Here is a 27,658-nt window from a genome sequence, read left to right as displayed (position 1 = left end):
TTTGTGTCAGCTTCACTTGCTGGTTTATGAAGCAGTATTTGTAAAAATGCCTCTTCTACCTAAAAAGCATTGTGACGACAAGGATGGGATTTGAACCCATGCGTGCGGAGCACAATGGATTAGCAGTCCATCGCCTTAACCACTCGGCCACCTCATCTCACTGGTATGCAATTTGGCAAACTTTCCAACACCACTTGTTATACTTCAAAGTCAATTCTTTATGTTCTTGTAGATTGTGTCATTTTCACAATCACGAGCTTGATAGCAAGCCGACTTTCAACCATCCTTAGCTTTAGGAACATTTATTTAATTTTAACCGAAACTTGTGAACAAATCCACCATCACCCACCTCACAAACAAAAATGATTTTTAATACTTCTGGCCAGTAACATGAACTTCTCTGTAAAAGTAATGTATTATTTTTCACTAAATGTGTTCTATGCTTGTCTTTAATGAAGTGACAGACTATGTTACATGAGTTACAGTAATTTCAAATCTCTGCAAATATTACAAACATCACCAATTAGAGTTTGCTGTCACTGTAATGTAAACAAGAAAATTATGCAGGAATAAGGTTTAACCTATATTGAGGGCTCTGCTGTAAAAATTTTTTAACTGCATCCCATATCAGTTTAACAAAGCCCAAGAAATGTCATAGACTTTAATTATCTAAACATAAATCATTTTAACCTATACTTGTGAGCTAATCCACCATCATGGGGAAATAAAACATTTGCAAAATAAATTCTAGATAGTTGTATTGACATTGCATGTTCAAATATCAAGACACTTGCTCATGTTTACCATCTTCAAGTAGACTTCTTGATTTGACTTGTTTATTTTGGCCATTTGTGTGTCAGCTTTTGTAGCAGTGTTTGTAAAAATGCCTCTTCTACCTAAAAAGCATTGTGACAACGATGCGTGCAGAGGACAATGGATTAGCAGTCCATCGCCTTAACCACTCGGCCACCTCGTCTCACTGGTATGCAATCTGGCAAACTTTCCAACATTACTTGTTATACTTCAAAGTCAATTCTTTATGTTCTTGTAGATTGTGTCTTTTTCACAATTACTAGCTTGATAGCAAGTCGACTTTCAACCATCCTTGGCTTTAGGAACATTTATTTAATTTTAACTGATACTTGTGAACAAATTCACCATCATCCACCTCACAAACAAAAATGATTTTTTAATACTTCTGGCCAATAACATGACCTTCTCTGTAAAAGTAATGTATTAATTTTCACTAAATGTGTACTTTGCTTGTGTTTAATGAAGTGACATACTATGTTACATGAGTTACAGTAATTTGAAATCTCTGCAAATATTACAAACATCACCATTTAGAGTTTGCTGTCACTGTAATGTAAACAAGAAAATTATGCAGGAATAAGGTTTAACCTATATTAAGGGCTTTTCTCTGCTGTAAAATTTTTTAACTGCACCCCATATCAGTTTAACAAAGCCCAAGAAATGTCATAGACTTTAATTATCTAAACATAAATTATTTTAACCTATACTTGTGAGCTAATCCACCATCATGGGGTAATAAAGCATTTGCAAAATAAATACTAGATAGTAGTATTGACATTGCATGTTCAAATATCAAGACGCTTGCTCATATTTACCATCTTAAAGTAGACTTCTTGATTTGACTTGTTTATTTTGGCCATTTTTGTGTCAGCTTCACTTGCTGGTTTATGAAGCAGTATTTGTAAAAATGCTTCTTCTACCTAAAGAGCATTGTGACGACGAGGATGGGATTTGAACCCATGCGTGCAGAGCACAATGGATTAGCAGTCCATAACCTTAACCCCTCAGCCACCTCATCTCACTGGTATGCAATCTGGCAAACTTTCCAACACCACTTGTTATACTTCAAAGTCAACTCTTTATGTTCTTGTAGATTGTGTCATTTTCACAATCACGAGCTTGATAGCAAGTCGACTTTCAACCATCCTTGGCTTTAGGAACATTTATTTAATTTTAACGGAAACTTGTGAACAAATCCACCATCACCCACCTGATTTTTAATACTTCTGGCCAATAACATGACCTTCTCTGTAAAAGTAATGTATTCATTTTCACTAAATGTGTTCTATGCTTGTCTTTAATGAAGTGACAGACTATGGAACATGAGTTACAGTAATTTCAAATCTCTGCAAATATTACAAACATCACCATTTAAAGTTTGCTGTCACTGTAATGTAAACAAGAAAATTATGCAGGAATAAGGTTTAACCTATATAAAGGGCTCTGCTGTAAAAAATTTTTAACTGCATCCCATATCAGTTTAACAAAGCACAAGAAATGTCATAGACTTTAATTATCTAAACATAAATCATTTTAACCTATACTTGTGAGCTAATCCACCATCATGGGGAATAAAGCATTTGCAAAATAAATTCTAGATAGTAGTATTGACATTGCATGTTCAAATATCAAGACACTTGCTCATGTTTACCATCTTAAAGTAGACTTCTTGATTTGACTTGTTTATTTTGGCCATTTTTGTGTCAGCTTCACTTGTTGGTTTATGAAGCAGTATTTGTAAAAATGCCTCTACTACCTAAAGAGCATTGTGATGACGAGGATGGGATTTGAACCCACGCATGTAGAGCACAATGGACTAGCAGTCCATCGCCTTAACCACTCGGCCACCTCGTCTCACTGGTACGCAATTTGGCAAACTTTCCAACACCACTTGTTATACTTCAAAGTCTATTCTTTATGTTCTTGTAGATTGTGTCATTTTCACAATCACGAGCTTTATAGTAAGTCGACTTTCAACCATCCTTGGCTTTAGGACCATTTATTTAATTTTAACCGATACTTGTGAACAAATCCACCATCATCCACCTCACAAACAAAAATGATTTTTAATACTTCTGGCCAATAACATTAACTTCTCTGTAAAAGTAATGTATTATTTTTCACTAAATGTGTTCTATGCTTGTCTTTAATGAAGTGACAGACTATGTTACATGAGTTACAGTAATTTCAAATCTCTGCAAATATTACAAACATCACCATTTAGAGTTTGCTGTCACTGTAATGTAAACAAGAAAATTATGCAGGAATAATGTTTAACCTATATTAAGGGCTCTGCTGTAAAATTTTTTAACTGCATCCCATATCAGTTTAACAAAGCCCAAGAAATGTCATAGACTTTAATTATCTAAACATAAATCCTTTTAACCTATACTTGTGAGCTAATCCACCATCATGGGGAATAAAGCATTTGCAAAATAAATTCTAGATAGTAGTATTGACATTGCATGTTCAAATATCAAGAAACTTGCTCATGTTTACCATCTTAAAGTAGACTTCTTGATTTGACTTGTTTATTTTGGCCATTTGTGTGTCAGCTTTTGTAGCAGTGTTTGTAAAAATGGCTCTTCTACCTATAAAGCATTGTGACGACGAGGATGGGATTTGAACCCATGCGTGCAGAGCACAATGGATTAGCAGTCCATCGCCTTAACCACTCAGCCACCTCGTCTCACCGGTATGCAATGTGGCAAACTTTCCAACACCACTTGTTATACTTCAAAGTCAATTCTTTATGTTCTTGTAGATTGTGTCATTTTTACAATCAAGAGCTTGATAGCAAGTCGACTTTCAACCATCCTTGGCTTTAGGAACATTTATTTAATTTTAACGGAAACTTGTGAACAAATCCACCATCACCCACCTGATTTTTAATACTTCTGGCCAATAACATGAACTTCTCTGTAAAAGTAATGTATTCATTTTCACTAAATGTGTTCTATGCTTGTCTTTAATGAAGTGACAGACTATGGAACATGAGTTACAGTAATTTCAAATCTCTGCAAATATTACAAACATCACCATTTAAAGTTTGCTGTCACTGTAATGTAAACAAGAAAATTATGCAGGAATAAGGTTTAACCTATATAAAGGGCTCTGCTGTAAAAATTTTTTAACTGCATCCCATATCAGTTTAACAAAGCACAAGAAATGTCATAGACTTTAATTATCTAAACATAAATCATTTTAACCTATACTTGTGAGCTAATCCACCATCATGGGGAATAAAGCATTTGCAAAATAAATTCTAGATAGTAGTATTGACATTGCATGTTCAAATATCAAGACACTTGCTCATGTTTACCATCTTAAAGTAGACTTCTTGATTTGACTTGTTCATTTTGGCCATTTTTGTGACTGCTTCACTTGCTGGTTTATGAAGCAGTATTTGTAAAAATGCCTCTTCTACCTAAAGAGCATTGTGACGACGAGGATGGGATTTGAACCCATGCGTGCAGAGCACAATGGATTAGCAGTCCATCGCCTTAACCACTCGGCCACCTCGTCTCACTGGAAAGCAATTTGGCAAACTTTCCAACACCACTTGTTATACTTCAAAGTCAATTCTTTATGTTCTTGTAGATTGTGTCATTTTCACAATTACGAGCTTGATAGCAAGTCGACTTTCAACCATCCTTGGCTTTAGGAACATTTATTTAATTTTAACCGAAACTTGTGAACAAATCCACCATCACCCACCTCACAAACAAAAATGATTTTTAATACTTCTGGCCAATAACATGACCTTCTCTGTAAAAGTAATGTATTAATTTTCACTAAATGTGTTCTATGCCTGTCTTTAATGAAGTGACAGACTATGGTACATGAGTTACAGTAATTTGAAATCTCTGCAAATATTACAAACATCACCATTTAGAGTTTGCTGTCACTGTAATGTAAACAAGAAAATTATGCAGGAATAAGGTTTAACCTATATTAAGGGCTTTTCTCTGCTGTAAAAATTTTTAACTGCACCCCATATCAGTTTAACAAAGCCCAAGAAATGTCATAGACTTTAATTATCTAAACATAAATTATTTTAACCTACACTTGTGAGCTAATCCACCATCATGGGGAAATAAAGCATTTGCAAAATAAATTTCTTGATAGTAGTACTGACATTGCATGTTCAAATATCAAGACACTTGCTCATGTTTACCATCTTAAAGTAGACTTCTTGATTTGACTTGTTTATTTTGGCCATTTTTGTGTCAGCTTCACTTGTTGGTTTATGAAGCAGTATTTGTAAAAATGCCTCTACTACCTAAAGAGCATTGTGATGACGAGGATGGGATTTGAACCCACGCATGTAGAGCACAATGGACTAGCAGTCCATCGCCTTAACCACTCGGCCACCTCGTCTCACTGGTACGCAATTTGGCAAACTTTCCAACACCACTTGTTATACTTCAAAGTCTATTCTTTATGTTCTTGTAGATTGTGTCATTTTCACAATCACGAGCTTGATAGTAAGTCGACTTTCAACCATCCTTGGCTTTAGGACCATTTATTTAATTTTAACCGATACTTGTGAACAAATCCACCATCATCCACCTCACAAACAAAAATGATTTTTAATACTTCTGGCCAATAACATGAACTTCTCTGTAAAAGTAATGTATTATTTTTCACTAAATGTGTTCTATGCTTGTCTTTAATGAAGTGACAGACTATGTTACATGAGTTACAGTAATTTCAAATCTCTGCAAATATTACAAACATCACCATTTAGAGTTTGCTGTCACTGTAATGTAAACAAGAAAATTATGCAGGAATAATGTTTAACCTATATTAAGGGCTCTGCTGTAAAATTTTTTAACTGCATCCCATATCAGTTTAACAAAGCCCAAGAAATGTCATAGACTTTAATTATCTAAACATAAATCCTTTTAACCTATACTTGTGAGCTAATCCACCATCATGGGGAATAAAGCATTTGCAAAATAAATTCTAGATAGTAGTATTGACATTGCATGTTCAAATATCAAGAAACTTGCTCATGTTTACCATCTTAAAGTAGACTTCTTGATTTGACTTGTTTATTTTGGCCATTTGTGTGTCAGCTTTTGTAGCAGTGTTTGTAAAAATGGCTCTTCTACCTATAAAGCATTGTGACGACGAGGATGGGATTTGAACCCATGCGTGCAGAGCACAATGGATTAGCAGTCCATCGCCTTAACCACTCAGCCACCTCGTCTCACCGGTATGCAATGTGGCAAACTTTCCAACACCACTTGTTATACTTCAAAGTCAATTCTTTATGTTCTTGTAGATTGTGTCATTTTTACAATCAAGAGCTTGATAGCAAGTCGACTTTCAACCATCCTTGGCTTTAGGAACATTTATTTAATTTTAACGGAAACTTGTGAACAAATCCACCATCACCCACCTGATTTTTAATACTTCTGGCCAATAACATGAACTTCTCTGTAAAAGTAATGTATTCATTTTCACTAAATGTGTTCTATGCTTGTCTTTAATGAAGTGACAGACTATGGAACATGAGTTACAGTAATTTCAAATCTCTGCAAATATTACAAACATCACCATTTAAAGTTTGCTGTCACTGTAATGTAAACAAGAAAATTATGCAGGAATAAGGTTTAACCTATATAAAGGGCTCTGCTGTAAAATTTTTTTAACTGCATCCCATATCAGTTTAACAAAGCACAAGAAATGTCATAGACTTTAATTATCTAAACATAAATCATTTTAACCTATACTTGTGAGCTAATCCACCATCATGGGGAATAAAGCATTTGCAAAATAAATTCTAGATAGTAGTATTGACATTGCATGTTCAAATATCAAGACACTTGCTCATGTTTACCATCTTAAAGTAGACTTCTTGATTTGACTTGTTCATTTTGGCCATTTTTGTGACTGCTTCACTTGCTGGTTTATGAAGCAGTATTTGTAAAAATGCCTCTTCTACCTAAAGAGCATTGTGACGACGAGGATGGGATTTGAACCCATGCGTGCAGAGCACAATGGATTAGCAGTCCATCGCCTTAACCACTCGGCCACCTCGTCTCACTGGAAAGCAATTTGGCAAACTTTCCAACACCACTTGTTATACTTCAAAGTCAATTCTTTATGTTCTTGTAGATTGTGTCATTTTCACAATTACGAGCTTGATAGCAAGTCGACTTTCAACCATCCTTGGCTTTAGGAACATTTATTTAATTTTAACCGAAACTTGTGAACAAATCCACCATCACCCACCTCACAAACAAAAATGATTTTTAATACTTCTGGCCAATAACATGACCTTCTCTGTAAAAGTAATGTATTAATTTTCACTAAATGTGTTCTATGCCTGTCTTTAATGAAGTGACAGACTATGGTACATGAGTTACAGTAATTTGAAATCTCTGCAAATATTACAAACATCACCATTTAGAGTTTGCTGTCACTGTAATGTAAACAAGAAAATTATGCAGGAATAAGGTTTAACCTATATTAAGGGCTTTTCTCTGCTGTAAAAATTTTTAACTGCACCCCATATCAGTTTAACAAAGCCCAAGAAATGTCATAGACTTTAATTATCTAAACATAAATTATTTTAACCTACACTTGTGAGCTAATCCACCATCATGGGGAAATAAAGCATTTGCAAAATAAATTTCTTGATAGTAGTACTGACATTGCATGTTCAAATATCAAGACACTTGCTCATGTTTACCATCTTAAAGTAGACTTCTTGATTTGACTTGTTTATTTTGGCCATTTTTGTGTCAGCTTCACTTGTTGGTTTATGAAGCAGTATTTGTAAAAATGCCTCTACTACCTAAAGAGCATTGTGATGACGAGGATGGGATTTGAACCCACGCATGCAGAGCACAATGGACCAGCAGTCAATAGCCTTAACCACTCGGCCACCTCGTCTCACTGGTACGAAGTTTGGCAAACTTTCCAACACCACTTGTTATACTTCAAAGTCAATTCTTTATGTTCTTGTAGATTGTGTCATTTTCACAATCACGAGCTTGATAGTAAGTCGACTTTCAACCATCCTTGGCTTTAGGACCATTTATTTAATTTTAACCGATACTTGTGAACAAATCTACCATCATCCACCTCACAAACAAAAATGATTTTTAATACTTCTGGCCAATAACATGAACTTCTCTGTAAAAGTAATGTATTATTTTTCACTAAATGTGTTCTATGCTTGTCTTTAATGAAGTGACAGACTGTTACATGAGTTACAGTAATTTCAAATCTCTGCAAATATTACAAACATCACCATTTAGAGTTTGCTGTCACTGTAATGTAAACAAGAAAATTATGCAGGAATAATGTTTAACCTATATTAAGGGCTCTGCTGTAAAAATTTTTAACTGCATCCCATATCAGTTTAACAAAGCCCAAGAAATGTCATAGACTTTAATTATCTAAACATAAATCATTTTAACCTATACTTGTGAGCTAATCCACCATCATGGGGAATAAAGCATTTGCAAAATAAATTCTAGATAGTAGTATTGACATTGCATGTTCATATATCAAGAAACTTGCTCATGTTTACCATCTTAAAGTAGACTTCTTGATTTGACTTGTTTATTTTGGCCATTTGTGTGTCAGCTTTTGTAGCAGTGTTTGTAAAAATGCCTCTTATACCTAAAAAGCATTGTGACGACGAGGATGGGATTTGAACCCATGCGTGCAGAGCACAATGGATTAGCAGTCCATCGCCTTAACCACTCAGCCACCTCGTCTCACCGGTATGCAATGTGACAAACTTTCCAACACCACTTGTTATACTTCAAAGTCAATTCTTTATGTTCTTGTAGATTGTGTAATTTTTACAATCACGAGCTTGATAGCAAGTCGACTTTCAACCATCCTTGGCTTTAGGAACATTTATTTAATTTTAACGGAAACTTGTGAACAAATCCACCAACACCCACCTGATTTTTAATACTTCTGGCCAATAACATGACCTTCTCTGTAAAAGTAATGTATTCATTTTCACTAAATGTGTTCTATGCTTGTCTTTAATGAAGTGACAGACTATGGAACATGAGTTACAGTAATTTCAAATCTCTGCAAATATTACAAACATCACCATTTAAAGTTTGCTGTCACTGTAATGTAAACTAGAGATGAGCGGGTTCGGTTTCTCTGAATCCGAACCCGCCAGAACTTCATGTTTTTTTTCACGGGTCCGAGCGACTCGGATCTTCCCGCCTTGCTCGGTTAACCCGAGCGCGCCCGAACGTCATCATGACGCTGTCGGATTCTCGCGAGGCTCGGATTCTATCGCGAGACTTGGATTCTATATAAGGAGCCGCGCGTCGCCGCCATTTTCACACGTGCATTGAGATTGATAGGGAGAGGACGTGGCTGGCGTCCTCTCCATTTAGATTATAAGAGACTGAGAGAGATTTACTGGAGCTGACTAGGAGGAGTACTGTTACTGTAGAAGTGTAGAGACTGAGTGGAGAGAGTTTACTAGTGAGGACAGTGCAGTTTACTTTATAATCCGTTCTCTGCCTGAAAAAAGCGATACACAGCACACAGTGACTCAGTCACATACCATATCTGTGTGCACTGCTCAGGCTCAGGCCAGTGTGCTGCATCATCTATTATCTATATATAATATTATATATATCTGTCTGACTGCTCAGCTCACACAGCTTATAATTGTGGGGGAGACTGGGGAGCACTACTGCAGTGCCAGTTATAGGTTATAGCAGGAGCCAGGAGTACATAATATATTATATAGTGAGTGACCACCAGACACACAGTGCAGTTTATTTAATATATCCGTTCTCTGCCTGAAAAAAGCGATACACACAGTGACTCAGTCAGTCACATACCATATCTGTGTGCACTGCTCAGGCTCAGGCCAGTGTGCTGCATCATCTATATATATTATATATCTGTCTGACTGCTCAGCTCACACAGCTTATAATTGTGGGGGAGACTGGGGAGCACTACTGCAGTGCCAGTTATAGGTTATAGCAGGAGCCAGGAGTACATAATATTATATTAAAATTAAACAGTGCACACTTTTGCTGCAGGAGTGCCACTGCCAGTGTGACTAGTGACCAGTGACCTGACCACCAGTATATATAATATTAGTAGTATACTATCTCTTTATCAACCAGTCTATATTAGCAGCAGACACAGTACAGTGCGGTAGTTCACGGCTGTGGCTACCTCTGTGTCGGCACTCGGCAGCCCGTCCATAATTGTATATACCACCTAACCGTGTTTTTTTTTTCTTTCTTTATACATACATACTAGTTACGAGTATACTATCTCTTTATCAACCAGTCTATATTAGCAGCAGACACAGTACAGTGCGGTAGTTCACGGCTGTGGCTACCTCTGTGTCGGCACTCGGCAGCCCGTCCATAATTGTATATACCACCTAACCGTGGTTTTTTTTTCTTTCTTTATACATACATACTAGTTACGAGTATACTATCTCTTTATCAACCAGTCTATATATTAGCAGCAGACACAGTACAGTGCGGTAGTTCACGGCGGTGGCTACCTCTGTGTCGGCACTCGGCAGCCCGTCTATAATTGTATATACCACCTAACCGTGGTCTTTTTTTCTTTCTTTATACATACATACTAGTTACGAGTATACTATCTCTTTATCAACCAGTCTATATTAGCAGCAGACACAGTACAGTGCGGTAGTTCACGGCTGTGGCTACCTCTGTGTCGGCACTCGGCAGCCCGTCCATAATTGTATATACCACCTAACCGTGGTTTTTTTTTCTTTCTTTATACATACATACTAGTTACGAGTATACTATCTCTTTATCAACCAGTCTATATTAGCAGCAGACACAGTACAGTGCGGTAGTTCACGGCTGTGGCTACCTCTGTGTCGGCACTCGGCAGCCCGTCCATAATTGTATATACCACCTAACCGTGGTTTTTTTTTCTTTCTTTATACATACATACTAGTTACGAGTATACTATCTCTTTATCAACCAGTCTATATATTAGCAGCAGACACAGTACAGTGCGGTAGTTCACGGCTGTGGCTACCTCTGTGTCGGCACTCGGCAGCCCGTCCATAATTGTATATACCACCTAACCGTGGTTTTTTTTTCTTTCTTTATACATACATACTAGTTACGAGTATACTATCTCTTTATCAACCAGTCTATATTAGCAGCAGACACAGTACAGTGCGGTAGTTCACGGCTGTGGCTACCTCTGTGTCGGCACTCGGCAGCCCGTCCATAATTGTATATACCACCTAACCGTGGTTTTTTTTTCTTTCTTTATACATACATACTAGTTACGAGTATACTATCTCTTTATCAACCAGTCTATATATTAGCAGCAGACACAGTACAGTGCGGTAGTTCACGGCTGTGGCTACCTCTGTGTCGGCACTCGGCAGCCCGTCCATAATTGTATATACCACCTAACCGTGGTTTTTTTTTCTTTCTTTATACATACATACTAGTTACGAGTATACTATCTCTTTATCAACCAGTCTATATATTAGCAGCAGACACAGTACAGTGCGGTAGTTCACGGCTGTGGCTACCTCTGTGTCGGCACTCGGCAGCCCGTCCATAATTGTATATACCACCTAACCGTGGTTTTTTTTTCTTTCTTTATACATACATACTAGTTACGAGTATACTATCTCTTTATCAACCAGTCTATATATTAGCAGCAGACACAGTACAGTGCGGTAGTTCACGGCTGTGGCTACCTCTGTGTCGGCACTCGGCAGCCCGTCCATAATTGTATATACCACCTAACCGTGGTTTTTTTTTCTTTCTTTATACATACATACTAGTTACGAGTATACTATCTCTTTATCAACCAGTCTATATATTAGCAGCAGACACAGTACAGTGCGGTAGTTCACGGCTGTGGCTACCTCTGTGTCGGCACTCGGCAGCCCGTCCATAATTGTATACTAGTATCCAATCCATCCATCTCCATTGTTTACCTGAGGTGCCTTTTAGTTGTGCCTATTAAAATATGGAGAACAAAAATGTTGAGGTTCCAAAATTAGGGAAAGATCAAGATCCACTTCCACCTCGTGCTGAAGCTGCTGCCACTAGTCATGGCCGAGACGATGAAATGCCAGCAACGTCGTCTGCCAAGGCCGATGCCCAATGTCATAGTACAGAGCATGTCAAATCCAAAACACCAAATATCAGTAAAAAAAGGACTCCAAAACCTAAAATAAAATTGTCGGAGGAGAAGCGTAAACTTGCCAATATGCCATTTACCACACGGAGTGGCAAGGAACGGCTGAGGCCCTGGCCTATGTTCATGGCTAGTGGTTCAGCTTCACATGAGGATGGAAGCACTCAGCCTCTCGCTAGAAAAATGAAAAGACTCAAGCTGGCAAAAGCAGCACAGCAAAGAACTGTGCATTCTTCGAAATCCCAAATCCACAAGGAGAGTCCAATTGTGTCGGTTGCGATGCCTGACCTTCCCAACACTGGACGTGAAGAGCATGCGCCTTCCACCATTTGCACGCCCCCTGCAAGTGCTGGAAGGAGCACCCGCAGTCCAGTTCCTGATAGTCAGATTGAAGATGTCAGTGTTGAAGTACACCAGGATGAGGAGGATATGGGTGTTGCTGGCGCTGGGGAGGAAATTGACCAGGAGGATTCTGATGGTGAGGTGGTTTGTTTAAGTCAGGCACCCGGGGAGACACCTGTTGTCCGTGGGAGGAATATGGCCGTTGACATGCCAGGTGAAAATACCAAAAAAATCAGCTCTTCGGTGTGGAGGTATTTCACCAGAAATGCGGACAACAGGTGTCAAGCCGTGTGTTCCCTTTGTCAAGCTGTAATAAGTAGGGGTAAGGACGTTAACCACCTCGGAACATCCTCCCTTATACGTCACCTGCAGCACATTCATAATAAGTCAGTGACAAGTTCAAAAACTTTGGGTGACAGCGGAAGCAGTCCACTGACCAGTAAATCCCTTCCTCTTGTAACCAAGCTCACGCAAACCACCCCACCAACTCCCTCAGTGTCAATTTCCTCCTTCCCCAGGAATGCCAATAGTCCTGCAGGCCATGTCACTGGCAATTCTGACGAGTCCTCTCCTGCCTGGGATTCCTCCGATGCATCCTTGCGTGTAACGCCTACTGCTGCTGGCGCTGCTGTTGTTGCCGCTGGGAGTCGATGGTCATCCCAGAGGGGAAGTCGTAAGCCCACTTGTATTACTTCCTGAAGCAATTGACTGTTCAACAGTCCTTTGCGAGGAAGATGAAATATCACAGCAGTCATCCTACTGCAAAGCGGATAACTGAGTCCTTGACAACTATGTTGGTGTTAGACGTGCGTCCGGTATCCGCCGTTAGCTCACAGGGAACTAGACAATTTATTGAGGCAGTGTGCCCCCGTTACCAAATACCATCTAGGTTCCACTTCTCTAGGCAGGCGATACCGAGAATGTACACGGACGTCAGAAAAAGACTCACCAGTGTCCTAAAAAATGCAGTTGTACCCAATGTCCACTTAACCACGGACATGTGGACAAGTGGAGCAGGGCAGGGTCAGGACTATATGACTGTGACAGCCCACTGGGTAGATGTATGGACTCCCGCCGCAAGAACAGCAGCGGCGGCACCAGTAGCAGCATCTCGCAAACGCCAACTCTTTCCTAGGCAGGCTACGCTTTGTATCACCGCTTTCCAGAATACGCACACAGCTGAAAACCTCTTACGGCAACTGAGGAAGATCATCGCGGAATGGCTTACCCCAATTGGACTCTCCTGTGGATTTGTGGCATCGGACAACGCCAGCAATATTGTGTGTGCATTAAAAATGGGCAAATTCCAGCACGTCCCATGTTTTGCACATACCTTGAATTTGGTGGTGCAGAATTTTTTAAAAAACGACAGGGGCGTGCAAGAGATGCTGTCGGTGGCCAGAAAAATTGCGGGACACTTTCGGCGTACAGGCACCACGTACAGAAGACTGGAGCACCACCAAAAACTACTGAACCTGCCCTGCCATCATCTGAAGCAAGAAGTGGTAACGAGGTGGAATTCAACCCTCTATATGCTTCAGAGGTTGGAGGAGCAGCAAAAGGCCATTCAAGCCTATACAATTGAGCACGATATAGGAGGTGGAATGCACCTGTCTCAAGTGCAGTGGAGAATGATTTCAACGTTGTGCAAGGTTCTGATGCCCTTTGAACTTGCCACACGTGAAGTCAGTTCAGACACTGCCAGCCTGAGTCAGGTCATTCCCCTCATCAGGCTTTTGCAGAAGAAGCTGGAGGCATTGAAGAAGGAGCTAACACGGAGCGATTCCGCTAGGCATGTGGGACTTGTGGATGCAGCCCTTAATTCGCTTAACAAGGATTCACGGGTGGTCAATCTGTTGAAATCAGAGCACTACATTTTGGCCACCGTGCTCGATCCTAGATTTAAAGCCTACCTTGGATCTCTCTTTCCGGCAGACACAGGTCTGCTGGGGTTGAAAGACCTGCTGGTGACAAAATTGTCAAGTCAAGCGGAACGCGACCTGTCAACATCTCCTCCTTCACATTCTCCCGCAACTGGGGGTGCGAGGAAAAGGCTCAGAATTCCGAGCCCACCCGCTGGCGGTGATGCAGGGCAGTCTGGAGCGACTGCTGATGCTGACATCTGGTCCGGACTGAAGGACCTGACAACGATTACGGACATGTCGTCTACTGTCACTGCATATGATTCTCTCAACATTGATAGAATGGTGGAGGATTATATGAGTGACCGCATCCAAGTAGGCACGTCACACAGTCCGTACTTATACTGGCAGGAAAAAGAGGCAATTTGGAGGCCCTTGCACAAACTGGCTTTATTCTACCTAAGTTGCCCTCCCACAAGTGTGTACTCCGAAAGAGTGTTTAGTGCCGCCGCTCACCTTGTCAGCAATCGGCGTACGAGGTTACATCCAGAAAATGTGGAGAAGATGATGTTCATTAAAATGAATTATAATCAATTCCTCCGCGGAGACATTGACCAGCAGCAATTGCCTCCACAAAGTACACAGGGAGCTGAGATGGTGGATTCCAGTGGGGACGAATTGATAATCTGTGAGGAGGGGGATGTACACGGTGATATATCGGAGGGTGAAGATGAGGTGGACATCTTGCCTCTGTAGAGCCAGTTTGTGCAAGGAGAGATTAATTGCTTCTTTTTTGGGGGGGGTCCAAACCAACCCGTCATATCAGTCACAGTCGTGTGGCAGACCCTGTCACTGAAATGATGGGTTGGTTAAAGTGTGCATGTCCTGTTTTGTTTATACAACATAAGGGTGGGTGGGAGGGCCCAAGGACAATTCCATCTTGCACCTCTTTTTTCTTTTCTTTTTCTTTGCATCATGTGCTGATTGGGGAGGGTTTTTTGGAAGGGACATCCTGCGTGACACTGCAGTGCCACTCCTAGATGGGCCCGGTGTTTGTGTCGGCCACTAGGGTCGCTAATCTTACTCACACAGCTACCTCATTGCGCCTCTTTTTTTCTTTGCGTCATGTGCTGTTTGGGGAGGGTTTTTTGGAAGGGACATCCTGCGTGACACTGCAGTGCCACTCCTAGATGGGCCCGGTGTTTGTGTCGGCCACTAGGGTCGCTAATCTTACTCACACAGCTACCTCATTGCGCCTCTTTTTTTCTTTGCGTCATGTGCTGTTTGGGGAGGGTTTTTTGGAAGGGCCATCCTGCGTGACACTGCAGTGCCACTCCTAGATGGGCCCGGTGTTTGTGTCGGCCACTAGGGTCGCTAATCTTACTCACACAGCTACCTCATTGCGCCTCTTTTTTTCTTTGCGTCATGTGCTGTTTGGGGAGGGTTTTTTGGAAGGGACATCCTGCGTGACACTGCAGTGCCACTCCTAGATGGGCCCGGTGTTTGTGTCGGCCACTAGGGTCGTTTATCTTACTCACACAGCGACCTCGGTGCAAATTTTAGGACTAAAAATAATATTGTGAGGTGTGAGGTATTCAGAATAGACTGAAAATGAGTGTAAATTATGGTTTTTGAGGTTAATAATACTTTGGGATCAAAATGACCCCCAAATTCTATGATTTAAGCTGTTTTTTAGTGTTTTTTGAAAAAAACACCCGAATCCAAAACACACCCGAATCCGACAAAAAAAATTCGGTGAGGTTTTGCCAAAACGCGTTCGAACCCAAAACACGGCCGCGGAACCGAACCCAAAACCAAAACACAAAACCCGAAAAATTTCAGGCGCTCATCTCTACATAAGAAAATTATGCAGGAATAAGGTTTAACCTATATAAAGGGCTCTGCTGTAAATTTTTTTTAACTGCATCCCATATCAGTTTAACAAAGCCCAAGAAATGTCATAGACTTTAATTATCTAAACATAAATCATTTTAACCTATACTTGTGAGCTAATCCACCATCATGGGGAATAAAGCATTTGCAAAATAAATTCTAGATAGTAGTATTGACATTGCATGTTCAAATATCAAGACACTTGCTCATGTTTACCATCTTAAAGTAGACTTCTTGATTTGACTTGTTCATTTTGGCCATTTTTGTGTCTGCTTCACTTGCTGGTTTATGAAGCAGTATTTGTAAAAATGCCTCTACTACCTAAAGAGCATTGTGATGACGAGGATGGGATTTGAACCCACACATGCAGAGCACAATGGACTAGCAGTCCATCGCCTTAACCACTCAGCCACCTCGTCTCACTGGTACACTCTTTGGCAAACTTTCCAACACCACTTGTTATACTTCAAAGTCAATTCTTTATGTTCTTGTAGATTGTGTCATTTTCACAATCACGAGCTTGATAGTAAGTCGACTTTCAACCATCCTTGGCTTTAGGACCATTTATTTAATTTTAACCGATACTTGTGAACAAATCCACCATCATCCACCTCACAAACAAAAATGATTTTTAATACTTCTGGCCAATAACATGAACTTCTCTGTAAAAGTAATGTATTATTTTTCACTAAATGTGTTCTATGCTTGTCTTTAATGAAGTGACAGACTATGTTATATGAGTTACAGTAATTTCAAATCTCTGCAAATATTACAAACATCACCATTTAGAGTTTGCTGTCACTGTAATGTAAACAAGAAAATTATGCAGGAATAATGTTTAACCTATATTAAGGGCTCTGCTGTAAAATTTTTTAACTGCATCCCATATCAGTTTAACAAAGCCCAAGAAATGTCATAGACTTTAATTATCTAAACATAAATCATTTTAACCTATACTTGTGAGCTAATCCACCATCATGGGGAATAAAGCATTTGCAAAATAAATTCTAGATAGTAGTATTGACATTGCATGTTCAAATATCAAGAAACTTGCTCATGTTTACCATCTTAAAGTAGACTTCTTGATTTGACTTGTTTATTTTGGCCATTTGTGTGTCAGCTTTTGTAGCAGTGTTTGTAAAAATGCCTCTTCTACCTAAAAAGCATTGTGACGACGAGGATGGGATTTGAACCCATGCGTTCAGAGCACAATGGATTAGCAGTCCATCGCCTTAACCACTCAGCCACCTCGTCTCACCGGTATGCAATGTGACAAACTTTCCAACACCACTTGTTATACTTCAAAGTCAATTCTTTATGTTCTTGTAGATTGTGTCATTTTTACAATCACGAGCTTGATAGCAAGTCGACTTTCAACCATCCTTGGCTTTAGGAACATTTATTTAATTTTAACGGAAACTTGTGAACAAATCCACCAACACCCACCTGATTTTTAATACTTCTGGCCAATAACATGACCTTCTCTGTAAAAGTAATGTATTCATTTTCACTAAATGTGTTCTATGCTTGTCTTTAATGAAGTGACAGACTATGGAACATGAGTTACAGTAATTTCAAATCTCTGCAAATATTACAAACATCACCATTTAAAGTTTGCTGTCACTGTAATGTAAACAAGAAAATTATGCAGGAATAAGGTTTAACCTATATAAAGGGCTCTGCTGTAAACATTTTTTAACTGCATCCCATATCAGTTTAACAAAGCAAAAGAAATGTCATAGACTTTAATTATCTAAACATAAATCATTTTAACCTATACTTGTGAGCTAATCCACCATCATGGGGAATAAAGCATTTGCAAAATAAATTCTAGATAGTAGTATTGACATTGCATGTTCAAATATCAAGACACTTGCTCATGTTTACCATCTTAAAGTAGACTTCTTGATTTGACTTGTTCATTTTGGCCATTTTTGTGTCTGCTTCACTTGCTGGTTTATGAAGCAGTATTTGTAAAAATGCCTCTTCTACCTAAAGAGCATTGTGACGACGAGGATGAGATTTGAACCCATGCGTGCAGAGCACAATGGATTAGCAGTCCATCGCCTTAACCACTCGACCACCTCGTCTCACTGGAAAGCATTTTGGCAAACTTTCCAACACCACTTGTTATACTTCAAAGTCAATTCTTTATGTTCTTGTAGATTGTGTCATTTTCACAATTACGAGCTTGATAGCAAGTCGACTTTCAACCATCCTTGGCTTTAGGAACATTTATTTAATTTTAACCGAAACTTGTGAACAAATCCACCATCACCCACCTCACAAACAAAAATGATTTTTAATACTTCTGGCCAATAACATGACCTTCTCTGTAAAAGTAATGTATTAATTTTCACTAAATGTGTTCTATGCCTGTCTTTAATGAAGTGACAGACTATGGTACATGAGTTACAGTAATTTGAAATCTCTGCAAATATTACAAACATCACCATTTAGAGTTTGCTGTCACTGTAATGTAAACAAGAAAATTATGCAGGAATAAGGTTTAACCTATATTAAGGGCTTTTCTCTGCTGTAAAATTTTTTAACTGCACCCCATATCAGTTTAACAAAGCCCAAGAAATGTCATAGACTTTAATTATCTAAACATAAATTATTTTAACCTACACTTGTGAGCTAATCCACCATCATGGGGAAATAAAGCATTTGCAAAATAAATTTCTTGATAGTAGTACTGACATTGCATGTTCAAATATCAAGACACTTGCTCATGTTTTCCATCTTAAAGTAGACTTCTTGATTTGACTTGTTTATTTTGGCCATTTTTGTGTCAGCTTCACTTGTTGGTTTATGAAGCAGTATTTGTAAAAATGCCTCTACTACCTAAAGAGCATTGTGAGACGAGGATGGGATTTGAACCCACGCATGCAGAGCACAATGGACCAGCAGTCAATCGCCTTAACCACTCGGCCACCTCGTCTCACAGATACGCAGTTTGGCAAACTTTCCAACACCACTTGTTATACTTCAAAGTCAATTCTTTATGTTCTTGTAGATTGTGTCATTTTCACAATCACGAGCTTGATAGTAAGTCGACTTTCAACCATCCTTGGCTTTAGGACCATTTATTTAATTTTAACCGATACTTGTGAACAAATCTACCATCATCCACCTCACAAACAAAAATGATTTTTAATACTTCTGGCCAATAACATGAACTTCTCTGTAAAAGTAATGTATTATTTTTCACTAAATGTGTTCTATGCTTGTCTTTAATGAAGTGACAGACTGTTACATGAGTTACAGTAATTTCAAATCTCTGCAAATATTACAAACATCACCATTTAGAGTTTGCTGTCACTGTAATGTAAACAAGAAAATTATGCAGGAATAATGTTTAACCTATATTAAGGGCTCTGCTGTAAAATTTTTTAACTGCATCCCATATCAGTTTAACAAAGCCCAAGAAATGTCATAGACTTTAATTATCTAAACATAAATCATTTTAACCTATACTTGTGAGCTAATCCACCATCATGGGGAATAAAGCATTTGCAAAATAAATTCTAGATAGTAGTATTGACATTGCATGTTCAAATATCAAGAAACTTGCTCATGTTTACCATCTTAAAGTAGACTTCTTGATTTGACTTGTTTATTTTGGCCATTTGTGTGTCAGCTTTTGTAGCAGTGTTTGTAAAAATGCCTCTTCTACCTAAAAAGCATTGTGACGACGAGGATGGGATTTGAACCCATGCGTTCAGAGCACAATGGATTAGCAGTCCATCGCCTTAACCACTCAGCCACCTCGTCTCACCGGTATGCAATGTGACAAACTTTCCAACACCACTTGTTATACTTCAAAGTCAATTCTTTATGTTCTTGTAGATTGTGTCATTTTTACAATCACGAGCTTGATAGCAAGTCGACTTTCAACCATCCTTGGCTTTAGGAACATTTATTTAATTTTAACGGAAACTTGTGAACAAATCCACCAACACCCACCTGATTTTTAATACTTCTGGCCAATAACATGACCTTCTCTGTAAAAGTAATGTATTCATTTTCACTAAATGTGTTCTATGCTTGTCTTTAATGAAGTGACAGACTATGGAACATGAGTTACAGTAATTTCAAATCTCTGCAAATATTACAAACATCACCATTTAAAGTTTGCTGTCACTGTAATGTAAACAAGAAAATTATGCAGGAATAAGGTTTAACCTATATAAAGGGCTCTGCTGTAAAAATTTTTTAACTGCATCCCATATCAGTTTAACAAAGCCCAAGAAATGTCATAGACTTTAATTATCTAAACATAAATCATTTTAACCTATACTTGTGAGCTAATCCACCATCATGGGGAATAAAGCATTTGCAAAATAAATTCTAGATAGTAGTATTGACATTGCATGTTCAAATATCAAGACACTTGCTCATGTTTACCATCTTAAAGTAGACTTCTTGATTTTGGCCATTTTTGTGTCTGCTTCACTTGCTGGTTTATGAAGCAGTATTTGTAAAAATGCCTCTACTACCTAAAGAGCATTGTGATGACGAGGATGGGATTTGAACCCACACATGCAGAGCACAATGGACTAGCAGTCCATCGCCTTAACCACTCGGCCACCTCGTCTCACTGGTACGCTCTTTGGCAAACTTTCCAACACCACTTGTTATACTTCAAAGTCAATTCTTTATGTTCTTGTAGATTGTGTCATTTTCACAATCACGAGCTTGATAGTAAGTCGACTTTCAACCATCCTTGGCTTTAGGACCATTTATTTAATTTTAACCGATACTTGTGAACAAATCCACCATCATCCACCTCACAAACAAAAATGATTTTTAATACTTCTGGCCAATAACATGAACTTCTCTGTAAAAGTAATGTATTATTTTTCACTAAATGTGTTCTATGCTTGTCTTTAATGAAGTGACAGACTATGTTACATGAGTTACAGTAATTTCAAATCTCTGCAAATATTACAAACATCACCATTTAGAGCTTGCTGTCACTGTAATGTAAACAAGAAAATTATGCAGGAATAATGTTTAACCTATCTTAAGGGCTCTGCTGTAAAAATTTTTAACTGCATCCCATATCAGTTTAACAAAGCCCAAGAAATGTCATAGACTTTAATTATCTAAACATAAATCATTTTAACCTATACTTGTGAGCTAATCCACCATCATGGGGAATAAAGCATTTGCAAAATAAATTCTAGATAGTAGTATTGACATTGCATGTTCAAATATCAAGAAACTTGCTCATGTTTACCATCTTAAAGTAGACTTCTTGATTTGACTTGTTCATTTTGGCCATTTGTGTATCAGCTTAACCACTCAGCCACCTCGTCTCACCGGTATGCAATGTGGCAAACTTTCCAACACCACTTGTTATACTTCAAAGTCAATTCTTTATGTTCTTGTAGATTGTGTCATTTTTACAATCACGAGCTTGATAGCAAGTCGACTTTCAACCATCCTTGGCTTTAGGAACATTTATTTAATTTTAACCGAAACTTGTGAACAAATCCACCATTACCCACCTGATTTTTAATACTTCTGGCCAATAACATGACCTTCTCTGTAAAAGTAATGTATTCATTTTCACTAAATGTGTTCTATGCTTGTCTTTAATGAAGTGACAGACTATGGAACATGAGTTACAGTAATTTCAAATCTCTGCAAATATTACAAATATCACCATTTAAAGTTTGCTGTCACTGTAATGTAAACAAGAAAATTATGCAGGAATAAGGTTTAACCTATATAAAGGGCTCTGCTGTAAACATTTTTTAACTGCATCCCATATCAGTTTAACAAAGCACAAGAAATGTCATAGACTTTAATTATCTAAACATAAATCATTTTAACCTATACTTGTGAGCTAATCCACCATCATGGGGAATAAAGCATTTGCAAAATAAATTCTAGATAGTAGTATTGACATTGCATGTTCAAATATCAAGACACTTGCTCATGTTTACCATCTTAAAGTAGACTTCTTGATTTGACTTGTTCATTTTGGCCATTTTTGTGTCTGCTTCACTTGCTGGTTTATGAAGCAGTATTTGTAAAAATGCCTTTTCTACCTAAAAAGCATTGTGACGACGAGGATGGGATTTGAACCCATGCGTGCAGAGCACAATGGATTAGCAGTCCATCGCCTTAACCACTCGACCACCTCGTCTCACTGGAAAGCAATTTGGCAAACTTTCCAACACCACTTGTTATACTTCAAAGTCAATTCTTTATGTTCTTGTAGATTGTGTCATTTTCACAATTACGAGCTTGATAGCAAGTCGACTTTCAACCATCCTTGGCTTTAGGAACATTTATTTAATTTTAACCGAAACTTGTGAACAAATCCACCATCACCCACCTCACAAACAAAAATGATTTTTAATACTTCTGGCCAATAACATGACCTTCTCTGTAAAAGTAATGTATTAATTTTCACTAAATGTGTTCTATGCCTGTCTTTAATGAAGTGACAGACTATGGTACATGAGTTACAGTAATTTGAAATCTCTGCAAATATTACAAACATCACCATTTAGAGTTTGCTGTCACTGTAATGTAAACAAGAAAATTATGCAGGAATAAGGTTTAACCTATATTAAGGGCTTTTCTCTGCTGTAAAATTTTTTAACTGCACCCCATATCAGTTTAACAAAGCCCAAGAAATGTCATAGACTTTAATTATCTAAACATAAATTATTTTAACCTATACTTGTGAGCTAATCCACCATCATGGGGAAATAAAGCATTTGCAAAATAAATTTCTTGATAGTAGTACTGACATTGCATGTTCAAATATCAAGACACTTGCTCATGTTTACCATCTTAAAGTAGACTTCTTGATTTGACTTGTTTATTTTGGCCATTTTTGTGTCAGCTTCACTTGTTGGTTTATGAAGCGGTATTTGTAAAAATGCCTCTACTACCTAAAGAGCATTGTGATGACGAGGATGGGATTTGAACCCACGCATGCAGAGCACAATGGACTAGCAGTCCATCGCCTTAACCACTCGGCCACCTCTTCTCACTGGTACGCAATTTGGCAAACTTTCCAACACCACTTGTTATACTTCAAAGTCAATTCTTTATGTTCTTGTAGATTGTGTCATTTTCACAATCACGAGCTTGATAGTAAGTCGACTTTCAACCATCCTTGGCTTTAGGACCATTTATTTAATTTTAACCGATACTTGTGAACAAATCCACCATCATCCACCTCACAAACAAAAATGATTTTTAATACTTCTGGCCAATAACATGAACTTCTCTGTAAAAGTAATGTATTATTTTTCACTAAATGTGTTCTATGCTTGTCTTTAATAAAGTGACAGACTATGTCACATGAGTTACAGTAATTTCAAATCTCTGCAAATATTACAAACATCCCCATTTAGAGTTTGCTGTCACTGTAATGTAAACAAGAAAATTATGCAGGAATAATGTTTAACCTATATTAAGGGCTCTGCTGTAAAAAATTTTTAACTGCATCCCATATCAGTTTAACAAAGCCCAAGAAATGTCATAGACTTTAATTATCTAAACATAAATCATTTTAACCTACACTTGTGAACTAATCCACCAGCATGGGGAAATAAAGCATTTGCAAAATAAATTCTAGATAGTAGTATTGACATTGCATGTTCAAATATCAAGACACTTGCTCATGTTTACCATCTTAAAGTAGACTTCTTGATTTGACTTGTTTATTTTGGCCATTTGTGTGTCAGCTTTTGTAGCAGTATTTGTAAAAATGCCTCTTCTACCTAAAAAGCATTGTGATGACGAGGATGGGATTTGAACCCATGTGTGCATAGCAAAATGGATTAGCAGTCCATCGCCTTAACCAGTCAGCCACCTCAACTCACTGGTATGCAATCTGGCAAACTTTCCAACACCACTTGTTATACTTCAAAGTCAATTCTTTATGTTCTTGTAGATTGTGTCATTTTCACAATCACGAGCTTGATAGCAAGTCGACTTTCAACCATCCTTGGCTTTCGGAACATTTATTTAATTTTAACTGATACTTGTGAACAAATCCACCATCATCCACCTCACAAACAAAAATGATTTTTAATACTTCTGGCCAATAACATGACCTTCTCTGTAAAAGTGATGTATTAATTTTCACTAAATGTGTTCTTTGCTTGTCTTTAATGAAGTGACAGACTATGTTACATGAGTTACAGTAATTTGAAATCTCTGCAAATATTACAAACATCACCATTTAGAGTTTGCTGTCATTGTAATGTAAACAAGAAAATTATGCAGGAATAAGGTTTAACCTACATTAAGGTTTTTTAACAGCTGTAAAAAAAATTAAACTGCACCCCATATCAGTTTAACAAAGCCCAAGACATGTCATAGACTTTAATTATCTAAACATAAACTTTGTTAACCTATACATGTGAGCTAATCCACCATCATGGGGAAATAAAGCATTTGCAAAATAACTTCTAAATAGTAGTATTGACATTGCATGTTCAAATATCAAGACACTTGCTCATGTTTACCATCTTAAAGTAGACTTCTTGATTTGACTTGTTTATTTTGGCTATTTTTGTGTCAGCTTCACTTGCTGGTTTATGAAGCAGTATTTGTAAAAATGCCTCTTCTACCTAAAGAGCATTGTGACGACGAGCATGGGATTTGAACCCATGCGTGCAGAGCACAATGGATTAGCAGTCCATCGCCTTAACCACTCGGCCACCTCATCTCACTCGTATGCAATCTGGCAAACTTTCCAACACCACTTGTTATACTTCAAAGTCAATTCTTTATGTTCTTGTAGATTGTGTCATTTTCACAATCACGAGCTTGATAGCAAGTCGACTTTCAACAACCATCCTTGGCTTTAGGAACATTTATTTAATTTTAACCGAAACTTGTGAACAAATCCACCATCACCAACCTCACAAACAAAAATGATTTTTAATACTTCTGGCCAATAACATGACCTTCTCTGTAAAAGTAATGTATTAATTTTCACTAAATGTGTTCTATGCTTGTCTTTAATGAAGTGACAGACTATGTTACATGAGTTACAGTAATTTCAAATCTCTGCAAATATTACAAACATCACCATTTAGAGTTTGCTGTCACTGTAATGTAAACAAGAAATTTATGCAGGAATAAGGTTTAACCTATATTAAGGGCTTTTCTCTGCTGTAAAATTTTTTAACTGCACCCCATATCAGTTTAACAAAGCCCAAGAAATGTCATAGACTTTAATTATCTAAACATAAATTATTATAACCTATACTTGTGAGCTAATCCACCATCATGGGGAAATAAAGCATTTGCAAAATAACTTCTAAATAGTAGTATTGACATTGCATGTTCAAATATCAAGACACTTGCTCATGTTTACCATCTTAAAGTAGACTTCTTGATTTGACTTGTTTATTTTGCCCATTTTTGTGTCAGCTTCACTTGTTGGTTTATGAAGCAGTATTTGTAAAAATGCCTCTACTACCTAAAGAGCATTGTGACGACGAGGATGGGATTTGAACCCACGCATGCAGAGCACAACGGACTAGCAGTCCATCGCCTTAACCACTCGGCCACCTCATCTCACTGGTACGCAATCTGGCAAACTTTCCTACACCACTTGTTATACTTCAAAGTCAATTCTTTATGTTCTTGTAGATTGTGTCATTTTCACAATCACGAGCCTGATAGCAAGTCGACTTTCAACCATCCTTGGCTTTAGGAACATATATTTAATTTTAACCGAAACTTGTGAACAAATCCACCATCACCCACCTCACAAACAAAAATGATTTTTAATACTTCTGGCCAATAACATGAACTTCTCTGTAAAAGTAATGTATTAATTTTCACTAAATGTGTTCTATGCTTGTCTTTAATGAAGTGACAGACTATGTTACATGAGTTACAGTAATTTCAAATCTCTGCAAATATTACAAACATCACCATTTAGAGTTTGCTGTCACTGTAATGTAAACAAGAAAATTATGCAGGAATAAGGTTTAACCTATATTAAGGGCTCTGCTGTAAAAAATGTTTAACTGCATCCCATATCAGTTTAACAAAGCCCAAGAAATGTCATAGACTTTAATTATCTAAACATAAATCATTTTAACCTATACTTGTGAGCTAATCCACCATCATTGGGAATAAAGCATTTGCAAAATAAATTCTAGATAGTAGTATTGACATTGCATGTTCAAATATCAAGAAACTTGCTCATGTTTACAGTCTTAAAGTAGACTTCTTGATTTGACTTGTTTATTTTGGCCATTTGTGTGTCAGTAGCAGTATTTGTAAAAATGCCTCTTCTACCTAAAAAGCATTGTGATGACAAGGATGGGATTTGAACCCATGCGTGCTGAGCACAATGGATTAGCAGTCCATCGCCTTAACCACTCGGCCACCTCATCTCACTGGTATGCAATTTGGCAAACTTTCCAACACCACTTGTTATACTTCAAAGTCAATTCTTTATGTTCTTGTAGATTGTGTCATTTTCACAATCACGAGCTTGATAGCAAGCCGACTTTCAACCATCCTTGGCTTTAGGAACATTTATTTAATTTTAACCGATACTTGTGAACAAATCCACCATCATCCACCTCACAAACAAAAATGATTTTTAATACTTCTGGCCAATAACATGACCTTCTCTGTAAAAGTAATGTATTAATTTTCACTAAATGTGTTCTATGCTTGTCTTTAATGAAGTGACAGACTATGTTACATGAGTTACAGTAATTTCAAATCTCTGCAAATATTACAAACATCACCATTTAGAGTTTGCTGTCACTGTAATGTAAACAAGAAATTTATGCAGGAATAAGGTTTAACGTATATTAAGGGCTTTTCTCTGCTGTAAATTTTTTAAACTGCACCCCATATCAGTTTAACAAAGCCCAAGAAATGTCATAGACTTTAATTTTCTAAACATAAATTATTTTAACCTATACTTGTGAGCTAATCCACCATCATGGGGAAATAAAGCATTTGCAAAATAAATTCTAGATAGTAGTATTGACATTGCATGTTCAAATATCAAGACACTTGCTTATGTTTACCATCTTAAAGTAGACTTCTTGATTTGACTTGTTTATTTTGGCTATTTTTGTGTCAGCTTCACTTGCTGGTTTATTAAGCAGTATTTGTAAAAATGCCTCTTCTACCTAAAGAGCATTGTGACGACGAGGATGGGATTTGAACCCACGCGTGCAGAGCACAATGGATTAGCAGTCCATCGCCTTAACCACTCGGCCACCTCATCTCACTCGTTTGCAACCTGGCAAACTTTCCAACACCACTTGTTATACTTCAAAGTCAATTCTTTATGTTCTTGTAGATTGTGTCATTTTCACAATCACGAGCTTGATAGCAAGTCGACTTTCAACCATCCTTTGCTTTAGGAACATTTATTTAATTTTAACCGAAACTTGCGAACAAATCCACCATCACCAACCTCACAAACAAAAATGATTTTTAATACTTCTGGCCAATAACATGACCTTCTCTGTAAAAGTAATGTATTATTTTTCACTAAATGTGTTCTATGCTTGTCTTTAATGAAGTGACAGACTGTTACATGAGTTACAGTAATTTCAAAT

At 37.8% G+C, this 27,658-nt stretch overlaps 22 non-coding genes across 22 annotated transcripts; all 22 read right to left on the bottom strand.

The window, feature by feature from the left end:
• Positions 1-75: 75 nt before the first annotated feature.
• TRNAS-GCU (transfer RNA serine (anticodon GCU)) lies at positions 76-157 on the bottom strand. The gene has a single exon. It is a non-coding gene; the product is annotated as a tRNA-Ser (tRNA).
• Positions 158-1,749: 1,592 nt separating this feature from the next.
• Positions 1,750-1,831, bottom strand: TRNAS-GCU (transfer RNA serine (anticodon GCU)). The gene has a single exon. It is a non-coding gene; the product is annotated as a tRNA-Ser (tRNA).
• A 754-nt stretch (positions 1,832-2,585) lies between these two features.
• On the bottom strand, positions 2,586-2,667 carry TRNAS-GCU (transfer RNA serine (anticodon GCU)). The gene has a single exon. It is a non-coding gene; the product is annotated as a tRNA-Ser (tRNA).
• A 753-nt stretch (positions 2,668-3,420) lies between these two features.
• On the bottom strand, positions 3,421-3,502 carry TRNAS-GCU (transfer RNA serine (anticodon GCU)). Its single transcript has one exon. It is a non-coding gene; the product is annotated as a tRNA-Ser (tRNA).
• Positions 3,503-4,256: 754 nt separating this feature from the next.
• On the bottom strand, positions 4,257-4,338 carry TRNAS-GCU (transfer RNA serine (anticodon GCU)). The gene has a single exon. It is a non-coding gene; the product is annotated as a tRNA-Ser (tRNA).
• Positions 4,339-5,111: 773 nt separating this feature from the next.
• Positions 5,112-5,193, bottom strand: TRNAS-GCU (transfer RNA serine (anticodon GCU)). The gene has a single exon. It is a non-coding gene; the product is annotated as a tRNA-Ser (tRNA).
• Positions 5,194-5,946: 753 nt separating this feature from the next.
• TRNAS-GCU (transfer RNA serine (anticodon GCU)) lies at positions 5,947-6,028 on the bottom strand. The gene has a single exon. It is a non-coding gene; the product is annotated as a tRNA-Ser (tRNA).
• A 754-nt stretch (positions 6,029-6,782) lies between these two features.
• On the bottom strand, positions 6,783-6,864 carry TRNAS-GCU (transfer RNA serine (anticodon GCU)). The gene has a single exon. It is a non-coding gene; the product is annotated as a tRNA-Ser (tRNA).
• Positions 6,865-7,637: 773 nt separating this feature from the next.
• TRNAS-GCU (transfer RNA serine (anticodon GCU)) lies at positions 7,638-7,719 on the bottom strand. Its single transcript has one exon. It is a non-coding gene; the product is annotated as a tRNA-Ser (tRNA).
• A 751-nt stretch (positions 7,720-8,470) lies between these two features.
• On the bottom strand, positions 8,471-8,552 carry TRNAS-GCU (transfer RNA serine (anticodon GCU)). Its single transcript has one exon. It is a non-coding gene; the product is annotated as a tRNA-Ser (tRNA).
• Positions 8,553-16,410: 7,858 nt separating this feature from the next.
• TRNAS-GCU (transfer RNA serine (anticodon GCU)) lies at positions 16,411-16,492 on the bottom strand. Its single transcript has one exon. It is a non-coding gene; the product is annotated as a tRNA-Ser (tRNA).
• Positions 16,493-17,245: 753 nt separating this feature from the next.
• Positions 17,246-17,327, bottom strand: TRNAS-GCU (transfer RNA serine (anticodon GCU)). Its single transcript has one exon. It is a non-coding gene; the product is annotated as a tRNA-Ser (tRNA).
• Positions 17,328-18,081: 754 nt separating this feature from the next.
• On the bottom strand, positions 18,082-18,163 carry TRNAS-GCU (transfer RNA serine (anticodon GCU)). The gene has a single exon. It is a non-coding gene; the product is annotated as a tRNA-Ser (tRNA).
• Positions 18,164-18,935: 772 nt separating this feature from the next.
• On the bottom strand, positions 18,936-19,017 carry TRNAS-GCU (transfer RNA serine (anticodon GCU)). The gene has a single exon. It is a non-coding gene; the product is annotated as a tRNA-Ser (tRNA).
• Positions 19,018-19,768: 751 nt separating this feature from the next.
• On the bottom strand, positions 19,769-19,850 carry TRNAS-GCU (transfer RNA serine (anticodon GCU)). The gene has a single exon. It is a non-coding gene; the product is annotated as a tRNA-Ser (tRNA).
• Positions 19,851-20,591: 741 nt separating this feature from the next.
• On the bottom strand, positions 20,592-20,673 carry TRNAS-GCU (transfer RNA serine (anticodon GCU)). Its single transcript has one exon. It is a non-coding gene; the product is annotated as a tRNA-Ser (tRNA).
• Positions 20,674-22,151: 1,478 nt separating this feature from the next.
• Positions 22,152-22,233, bottom strand: TRNAS-GCU (transfer RNA serine (anticodon GCU)). The gene has a single exon. It is a non-coding gene; the product is annotated as a tRNA-Ser (tRNA).
• Positions 22,234-23,006: 773 nt separating this feature from the next.
• On the bottom strand, positions 23,007-23,088 carry TRNAS-GCU (transfer RNA serine (anticodon GCU)). The gene has a single exon. It is a non-coding gene; the product is annotated as a tRNA-Ser (tRNA).
• Positions 23,089-24,698: 1,610 nt separating this feature from the next.
• Positions 24,699-24,780, bottom strand: TRNAS-GCU (transfer RNA serine (anticodon GCU)). The gene has a single exon. It is a non-coding gene; the product is annotated as a tRNA-Ser (tRNA).
• Positions 24,781-25,555: 775 nt separating this feature from the next.
• Positions 25,556-25,637, bottom strand: TRNAS-GCU (transfer RNA serine (anticodon GCU)). Its single transcript has one exon. It is a non-coding gene; the product is annotated as a tRNA-Ser (tRNA).
• A 748-nt stretch (positions 25,638-26,385) lies between these two features.
• Positions 26,386-26,467, bottom strand: TRNAS-GCU (transfer RNA serine (anticodon GCU)). Its single transcript has one exon. It is a non-coding gene; the product is annotated as a tRNA-Ser (tRNA).
• Positions 26,468-27,239: 772 nt separating this feature from the next.
• Positions 27,240-27,321, bottom strand: TRNAS-GCU (transfer RNA serine (anticodon GCU)). Its single transcript has one exon. It is a non-coding gene; the product is annotated as a tRNA-Ser (tRNA).
• Positions 27,322-27,658: the final 337 nt, after the last annotated feature.

Source organism: Pseudophryne corroboree, chromosome 11 (assembly GCF_028390025.1).
Source record: "Pseudophryne corroboree isolate aPseCor3 chromosome 11, aPseCor3.hap2, whole genome shotgun sequence".
Classification (NCBI taxonomy): domain Eukaryota; kingdom Metazoa; phylum Chordata; class Amphibia; order Anura; family Myobatrachidae; genus Pseudophryne; species Pseudophryne corroboree.
The sequence above is the reverse complement of the archived record's forward strand: the minus strand, read 5'-3'. Positions and strand labels throughout refer to the sequence as shown.